Source organism: Octodon degus, unplaced genomic scaffold (genome assembly GCF_000260255.1).
Source record: "Octodon degus isolate 3935 unplaced genomic scaffold, OctDeg1.0 scaffold00211, whole genome shotgun sequence".
Taxonomy (NCBI): domain Eukaryota; kingdom Metazoa; phylum Chordata; class Mammalia; order Rodentia; family Octodontidae; genus Octodon; species Octodon degus.
In genome coordinates, this window is record NW_004524787.1 from 4205075 (window position 1) to 4213487 (window position 8413).

The following is an 8413-nucleotide window of genomic DNA, read 5'->3' on the forward strand; positions in this document are numbered from 1 at the left end:
TCTCTCTCTCTCTCTCTCTCTCTCTCTCTCTCTCTCTCTCTCTGTTACAGCGTTTCACTAGGCAGCTCAGACTCCTAGTGATCCTTCTGCTTTCAGCCTCCCCAGCGCTGAGATTACAGGCTTGCCCCACTACTCCCATAGGCTGTGACCAGCTCAGCATGTCCTGTGGGTGGGGCTGGCACAGCATGTGGTGCCAGGGATGGAACTGTGGTCCCTGTCCTTGCCTAAGCTTGCCTAAGCAGGCACTTCAGTCCACTGAGCTATCTTGCTCACCCCCAGTACAATCTCCTTAATAAATATAGATGCAAAAATATTCCACAAGATGGGGGCAATTGGAATGCAGAAAATCATCAAAGGACTCATACACCATGACCAAGTAGGCTTCATCAAATGGAGGAGAAAATGGTTCAACATACTTAACCAATAAACATGATATATCACATAAGTAAAAGCAAGGACAAAACCACATGACCATCTCCATAGAAACATACAAATTTTTTTTGATAAAATTCAACATTTGAGCAGCTCTGGCTGCAGGGGGAACAGCAGCTGTCGAAATGCATAGCTCTGCGAGGCTACGGTGCACCTGGACCGGCAGCTTCTGCATGCATCCCCCGCACCACCAAGATGCCCAAGAGGAAGGTCAGCTTGTAGAAGGGGTGGTGAAGAAGGAGCCCAAGTGGAGATCTGCGAGGTTGTCGGCTAAACCTCTTCCAGCTAAAGCGGAAACGAAGCCAAAAAAGGCATCAGGAAAGGATAAATCTTCAGACAAAACAGTGCAACCAAAAGGGAATAGGGGAGCCAGGGGAAAGCAGGCTTAAGTGGCTAATCAAGAAACCAAGGAAGATTTGCCTGCAGAAAATGGAGAAACTAAAAATGAGGAGAATGCAGCTTCTGATGAAGCAGAAGAAAAAGAAGAAAAATCTGATTAATCACATATCACGTCTTATCAGTGCTCCCTGTCTCCCTTCTTGTACAATCCAGAGGAATATTTTTATCTTCTATTTTGTAAATGCAAATTTTTTAGTAGCTTTAGACATATTTTTAAAAGGAGGGAATCCCACTTCATTGCATTTTTTAAGTGTAAAGGATTTTCTCACAGGTGAAATCATTCTCTGGTTGTTTATTTTTTGGTACTAGCAGAAATAGTGGGATATTGGATTATGGCAGGCTTTGACTCTTGGATGTCCGCTTAACATTTCATAGGTGGGGGTTAGTTTTGTATCCTGCAATACAAAGCATACTAAATGAGGGGCTGGGGAGATGGCTCAGTAGAATAGGCACTTCCCTGGCAAGCACAAGGGCCTGAGTTCAATCCCCAGTTCTGCCAAAAAACAAAAAAAACAAAAAACAGCGCATACTAAATGGCAATTTGGAATTATAGTCTTACATTTAATTTGCCTTGGATACTTTAAATGACTTCTATTCTCATGTTTTTTAGTATAATTGTTTCTTAAAGATAACTACATCCTCAATGTTGCCTTGTCAGAATCATGTACACTGTAACATATTTGGCAGTGGTAGTCTGGTTTGCTTCATCTTGTTAATGTGCTGTGAAAGATCAAAAATTTGAATATGTGCTGTATGGGGCACAAAATTGTGAATTGTTGGGACTTAAGTAACACTGTCAGCATTTGAAGATACTGGTACTTAATCCTCTTACACAAAATTTGCCTCTAAATTTGAAGTTGGAAAGTTACCGGAAAAACTGAAAAACAATACATGGCTTTTTTGGTATGTGTGTTAAGAAATGTGTACAAAATGAATCATGTGTATGGATCCTCAACACAACCAAAATAATCTCAAATATTGAAAGAAAGAAAAAAATTTCAACATTCATCCATGATAAAAATAAACCTGAGGAAAATATGCATACGATGTCTATCTCAGTATGATAAAAGCCACCTAGGACAAACCAACATACTAGATACAGCAGAGCTGAAAGATGTTCTTATAAATTCAGGGAAAAGTTATGGTTGTCTATGATCACTGCTCCTGTTTCAATACAGTTCTTGAAACATTACAGTAAGCAGGAAAGAGAAAGTGAAAAAGGGATATGGACAGAAAAGGAAGAAGTTAAATTATCATGAGTTGGTAACTCGATCTTCTATGTAAAACATCCCAAAACTCCCCCAAAGGATTACTAGAACTAATAACCAAATTCAGTATCATACAAACATAGAAAGTCAACAGTCAGAAATCACTAGCATAGCCCAATAACAGCCAATGAAATATGAGATGTAATAAAAAACCTACAGACAAAAGTCCAGGTCTGGATGGATTCACAGCTGGATTCCAAAAGAAATTTACAGAAGATGTAGTCTCTATACTCCTCAAGCTCCTCAATGAAATTGAAAAGGAAGCAATCTTCCCAAAATAATTCCTGGATGCAAGAATTATACTGATACCAAAAACAGGGAAAGATGCAACTAAAAAAGAGAAATTCAGGCCAATCTCCCTCAAGAACATAGAAGCAAAAATTCTCAATAAAATCCTAGGGAACAGAATACAGCAAATCATCAAAAAGATTGTACACCATGACCAGGTAGGATTCATCCCAGGGATGCAAGGATGGTTCAACAAATGCAAATCAATAAATGTAGTACACTATATTAATAGAGCGAAAACTAAAAACCACATGATCATCTCCATTGATACAGAAAAGCCTTTTGACAAAGTCCAACACTCATTCATGTTCAAAGTCCTACAGAAAATTGGAATAGATGGCCTCCACTTCAATCTGGTAAAAGCTATTTATGAAAACCCAAACGCTAACATAATCCTAAATGGGGAAAAACTGAACTCTTTTACTCTTAGAACTGGTACAAGACAAGGATGTCCTTTATCACCACTCTTATTCAATATAGTTCTGGAATCATTAGCTACAGCAATTAGACAAGAGAAAGAAATGAAAAGAAAAGATTAGGTAAAGGAGAAGTTAAATTATCATTATTTGCAGATGACATGATACTTTACTTGGAAGACCCAAAAAGCTCAACCAAGAAGCTACTAGAATTAATACAGAAATTCAGTAGCATAGCAGGATATGAAGTCAGTACCCAAAAGTCAATAGCATTCATCTGCAAAGATAACAAACACACTGAGAAGGAAATTATAGAAACAATAGCTTTTACAGTAGCACCGAGGAAAATGAAATACCTCGGAATTCATCTAACTAAAGAAGTCTAAGACTTTTTCAAGGAAAATTACAGTACTCTTAAAAAAGAGATCATAGAGGATTTCAGAAAATGGAAAGATATTCCATGCTCCTGGATAGGAAGAACCCACATTGTGAAGATACTCCCAAAATTGCTGTATACTTTTAATGCAATCCCTATCAGACTACCACCGACATATCTCACAAACATAGAGAAATCATTCCTAAAATTTATTTGGAACCAGAAACACCTAGAATAGCAAAGACAATCCTGGCCAACAAAGACAAGGCAAGAGGCATTATAATTCCTGACTTGAAGTTAATCTACAAGGCTACTGTGATAAAATCAGCATGGTACTGACAATGAAATCACCTGAGGATCATTGGAGTAGATTAGAAGATGCAGAAACCTCTACGAACACACTCAGCCACCTTATCTTTGACAGTGGGGCCAAACATACTCACTGGAAGAAAGATAGCCTCTTTGCCAAATGGTGCTGGAAAAACTGGCTCTCTAAATGCGGAAAACTAAAACTTGACCCAGGTCTACCACCATGCACTAAGCTAAAGTTAAAATGGATTAAAGATCTAAACATTAAAAGAGATACACTAAATCTCCTGGAAGAGAAAGTAGGAGGAACTCTTGAAAGCATAGGATTAGGCAAAGAGTTCATGAACAAAAGTCAAATCACATGGGAAACACTTGAAAGAATTAACAAGTAGGAACTGCTCTAATTGAGAAGTTTTTTCACATCAAAAGAAATTACCAACAAAGTGAAAAGACAACCCACAAATTTAGAAAAAAATATTGACAAATAAATATTCAGACAAAGGTCTGCTCTCTAGAATTTCTAAAGAACTGAAAAATACTAGGGCCCCAAAATTTAAATACTCAGTCCAGAAATGGGCGTCCGAGATGAACGCACACTTCTTAGATGATGAAATTAAAGAAGCGAATAAATATGTGAAAAAATGCTCCACATAACTAGCCATCCATGAAATGCAAATTAAAACAACATTGAAATATCATCTCACCCCAGAAAGAAAGGCTATCATAATAAATCAACGAACAACAAATGTTGGAGAGGCTGTGGGGGAAATGAAACCCTTCTCCACTGCTGGTGGGAATGTAGACTGGTGCAACTGTTATGGAAATCAATGTGGAGACTCCTTAGAAAACTAAGACTGGAAGTCCCATTTAAACCAGCTATTCCTCTACAGGGAATTTTTTAGTGGATCTGAAAACATCCCATCAGAGTGATATATGTGTGCCTATGTTTATAGCAGTCCAATTTGTGATAGCCAAATCTTGGAAACAACCAAGATGCCCATCACCTTAGGAATGGATGAAAAAGATGCGGTATTTTTACACAATGGAGTATTACTCAGCTATAAAGAATGATATACTCGAAGCCTTTATATTGAAGTGGATGCCACTTGAAGATATACTCATAAGTGAAATAAACCAGACACACATGTGTAAATATCATATATTTCCCCTAGTACAAGGACTCAAAAGAAGAAGTACAGTCAGAATGTTATAATACAACTAAAAAGAAAGCAAGAACTTGAGCACTAGAGAATGAAGAGAGAGGAAGGAGAAAAACTAGGAAACATGACAGAGGCAAGTCACATATCTATATGTGCAAGTTGGGTAAGGCAATGATCCTGAGAATCTTCAGAAGATTTTTTAATTTTGCTGTTAATTGGAAGGATTCTCATCCTGGTTAACTATTCATACTGACACCTGCGTACTAAGCAACTGCACTGAAGTTGGCAATTTTTAATAGTAGGTTGATGCTTGGAGTGCTTGTCATTCTAGTCTTCAGAATATGTGCTTCTTGTCATGACCCACCAATTGCTGCCATATTGTCTCTCAGGTAGATGATTGTCTAAAAAGGAAGGGTATGGTGAATGAAGACAGGAGACAGGAAAAGTAGTGTTGTGGGACTGTTCTGCAACCATGTTGTATATGGTTGGTTTTCTGGACTTATGTGTAAACATATGTAATTCTTTATTCCTATTTTTTTATGAAACTGGGGATTGAACTTAGGCCCTTGAGCTTGCCAGGCAAGCACTTACTCTACTGAGCCATCTCCCCAGCCCCTTTATTTATATTTTTTAAATATATTTTATTTTTTAAAATTTCTTTTGTCATATTCTGTAGGGACTTAAAATTGAACATATCAATACTTTGTGAAAAATACCTGTTCCATGTTATGCCTAAGATGTTTGATATTCACACAGATAGTGAGGTTAAGCTTAACAGTCTAGGTTATATGGCAATAACAGTAACTTTCTCTTCTGGAGCATTAACAATCTAAGTTTGCAGATCAAAAATTAGAAAAAAAGGAGGGAAGCAAGGAAAGCCAACATTTTGGCCCTAGCCTTCCAAGGTCAGTTAAGACTCAGGACATATGAGAACTTGTACTGTAACATCATGTAATTCAGTTGTGTCCCAAATTATCTGATCAAGGAGATTTTGGGGTGAAGAGGAAAGTGATCAATGATGTAGAGTGGATCTAAGGAGAGTCACATGGAGAGAAAACATGCTCTCAGACTTTCACAGAGAGTAAATTGGCTAAGCAATGGCCATGACTCATCCACATGGCTGACACTGGCAGAGGATCTACAATCTGAGGTAGAAGGTCTCAGGATAAAGCCTGAGGGCATTCGACTGACCTTATCAGATCCAAAAGCTACAGCTCTTGTTACATAGGTCTTTCTTTATCGTGGTCTTTACCATTCAGCAGAAAAGTATAAAAATGAATTACAAGAAATAAAACCATGTTGTTATGTTGAGCTGTAGGAGACTCAGGTCAACAACTTCTGACATTGCCAGTGATGTCAAGACCCAATACTATTATGGACTACTGGACTATTTTGGAATATTTTGCTGAGTTCACACACCTATAATATTTAAATGAAGGAACTAAACAAAAAAGGGGATATAGATGAATATCCATTTTTATCTGTGTATTCAAAATGGTTAAGATAGATATTTAGGTACATTCTCTTAATTCAAGGAATAGAAGGATTGGTTCTAATAGTGTTTGTAAATAGTATATCATTTCTACATCTTGTACTACAAACAACCACTAGGAAGGCAGTAATACAGTATGTTAATTAATGGAACTGTTCTACCAATTTGATTTGAAACTGTCTCATTGCTATTTATTTCTCAATAAAATTATGGAAAAAAGAATACAATTTTGTATCTCTATATTGAAAATAAGATATGTAGCTGCTTTCTCTTAATTCAATAATAAGAAAGATTTGTACTAATAGTGCTTGGACAGGATACCATGTCTGCATCTTGTGCTAAGAATGACTACTCCAAAGACAACAGTATGCAATGTAGTAATTGTTGTAACTCTCCTAGCAACCTTTTTTGAAACTGTCTCATTGCAATTATTTTCTCAGTAAAATTAATTTTAAAAAATAAAAGAAATCACCAGCATTTCAGTAAAGTACTACACTCAAAAACAAAATTTAGAAAATATGTCTTAAAATAGCATCAAGAAAAATGAAATTCTTGGAGTTAACCTAACCAAGGAAGTGATAGACTTCTACAATTGAAAGTATAGTACTTTGGGAAAAAATAAGTGAATATCAGAAAACAGAGATATTCCCTTTTCCTGGATAGATCAAAGTAATATAATGAAAAAGGTTACATTTTCAAAACGATAATACATAATTAAGTGAATCTCAATGAAACTGTGAATTAGAGAAAATAATCATAAAATTCTTGTGAAACCAAAAGATACTTTGAATAGCTAAAGCAATTCTGAGCCACAAGGTCAAGGCAAGAGGCCTCACAATTCTAGATGCAAGTTATACTATAAAGCTAAAGTGATTAGAAAGAAAGCATGGTATTGGAAAAAAGTAACACAGACTTCCAGATTAATAGGATGTTTGTAGGATGCAGAAACAACTATAGGCACACTGAGCTAATTTATCACTGACCAAGAGGCCAAATACTCTTTCGTGATGAATGATGGCTTTTTAAACAGATGGTTATGCTGAAAATTGAATCTAGATTAGTATCTCTCACCATGCACTAAAGTTATATGAAGTAAAGTGGCTAATAAATATAATACAAATATTTTACATTTTTGAGCATTCAAGAAATACAAATTAAAAGGCTGGTGAGATGGCTCAGTGGTCTAAAGCACCTATTTAGAACAAGCTTAGCAAAGCACAGGGACCACAGTTCAATCCCCCAGCACCACATGCCCGCCAGCCCCGCCCCCTGGTGGGCTGAGCTGGACACACACACACACACACACACACACACACACAAACACACACACACACACAAAATTAAAAAAAGGAAATACAAATTAAAACAGCATTGAGGTCCCATATCCATTCAGAAAGGATGGCTACATTTAATAAGTCAAATAAAAACAAATTATGGAGAGGTTGCAGCAGATAAGGAACCTTCTTCATTGTAGGTGATAGTGTAAACTGATAAGACCATTCTGGAAATAAGAGTGCAATTTCTCAAAGAAACTAAAAATGGAAATTCCACCTTGACTGAATATTTCCCTTCTAAGTATCTTCCTGAACGCATTCAACCAAGCTATTTCCCTCCTGTGTATTTTTCCAGAGAACTAAAAACATTATACTACAGCAATATATGTGCACCCATGTTTATTGCAGCATAATTTGTCATAGCTAAATCTTGGAAACAACCCAAATGCCCACCAACTGAGCAATGAATAAAAAAGATGTGATGTTTTTACACAATTGAGTATTACTCAACTGCAAAGAAAAATAAACTGGAGGCTTTTTTAGGTAAATGCATGCGACTAGAGGCTGTATAAGGCTGTATTTGATAAGTGAAATAAATAATAACTGCATGTTTAATATTGTATTGTCTCTCTAGTGCAAGAACCTGAAAGAGTAAATAAAATCTAAAAATTACAACAGATACTGTGAAAGGAAAAAAAACTGTTCAAAGGAAAGGAATAAAAGGAATGAGGGAAAAGGACAAAAGCAAGGATAAATAAATATATATGTATATACACAGGATAGCTTGGAGAATTGTACTGTTGATTTCTGCTGGTATATTGAAAAGAGCAGTTAAGGCTTAAATTTTTCTCTCTCCTTTTAAATTTTTCATATTTTTTTATTAATTTTGCATGTGGCAAACTGAGTGACTAACTTGAAGACAACAATATCTAGTTTAATAGCTATTATTGAGTTCCTATAATTTCGTTTAATAAGATTCTATATAATTTCTAATGTCTT

At 36.2% G+C, this 8413-nt stretch overlaps 1 pseudogene; it reads left to right on the forward strand.

Annotated features, from left to right (window-relative positions):
- The first annotated feature begins 627 nt into the window (after nt 1-627).
- Nucleotides 628-932, forward strand: LOC101562823 (annotated as a pseudogene).
- The last annotated feature ends 7481 nt before the right edge of the window (nt 933-8413 follow it).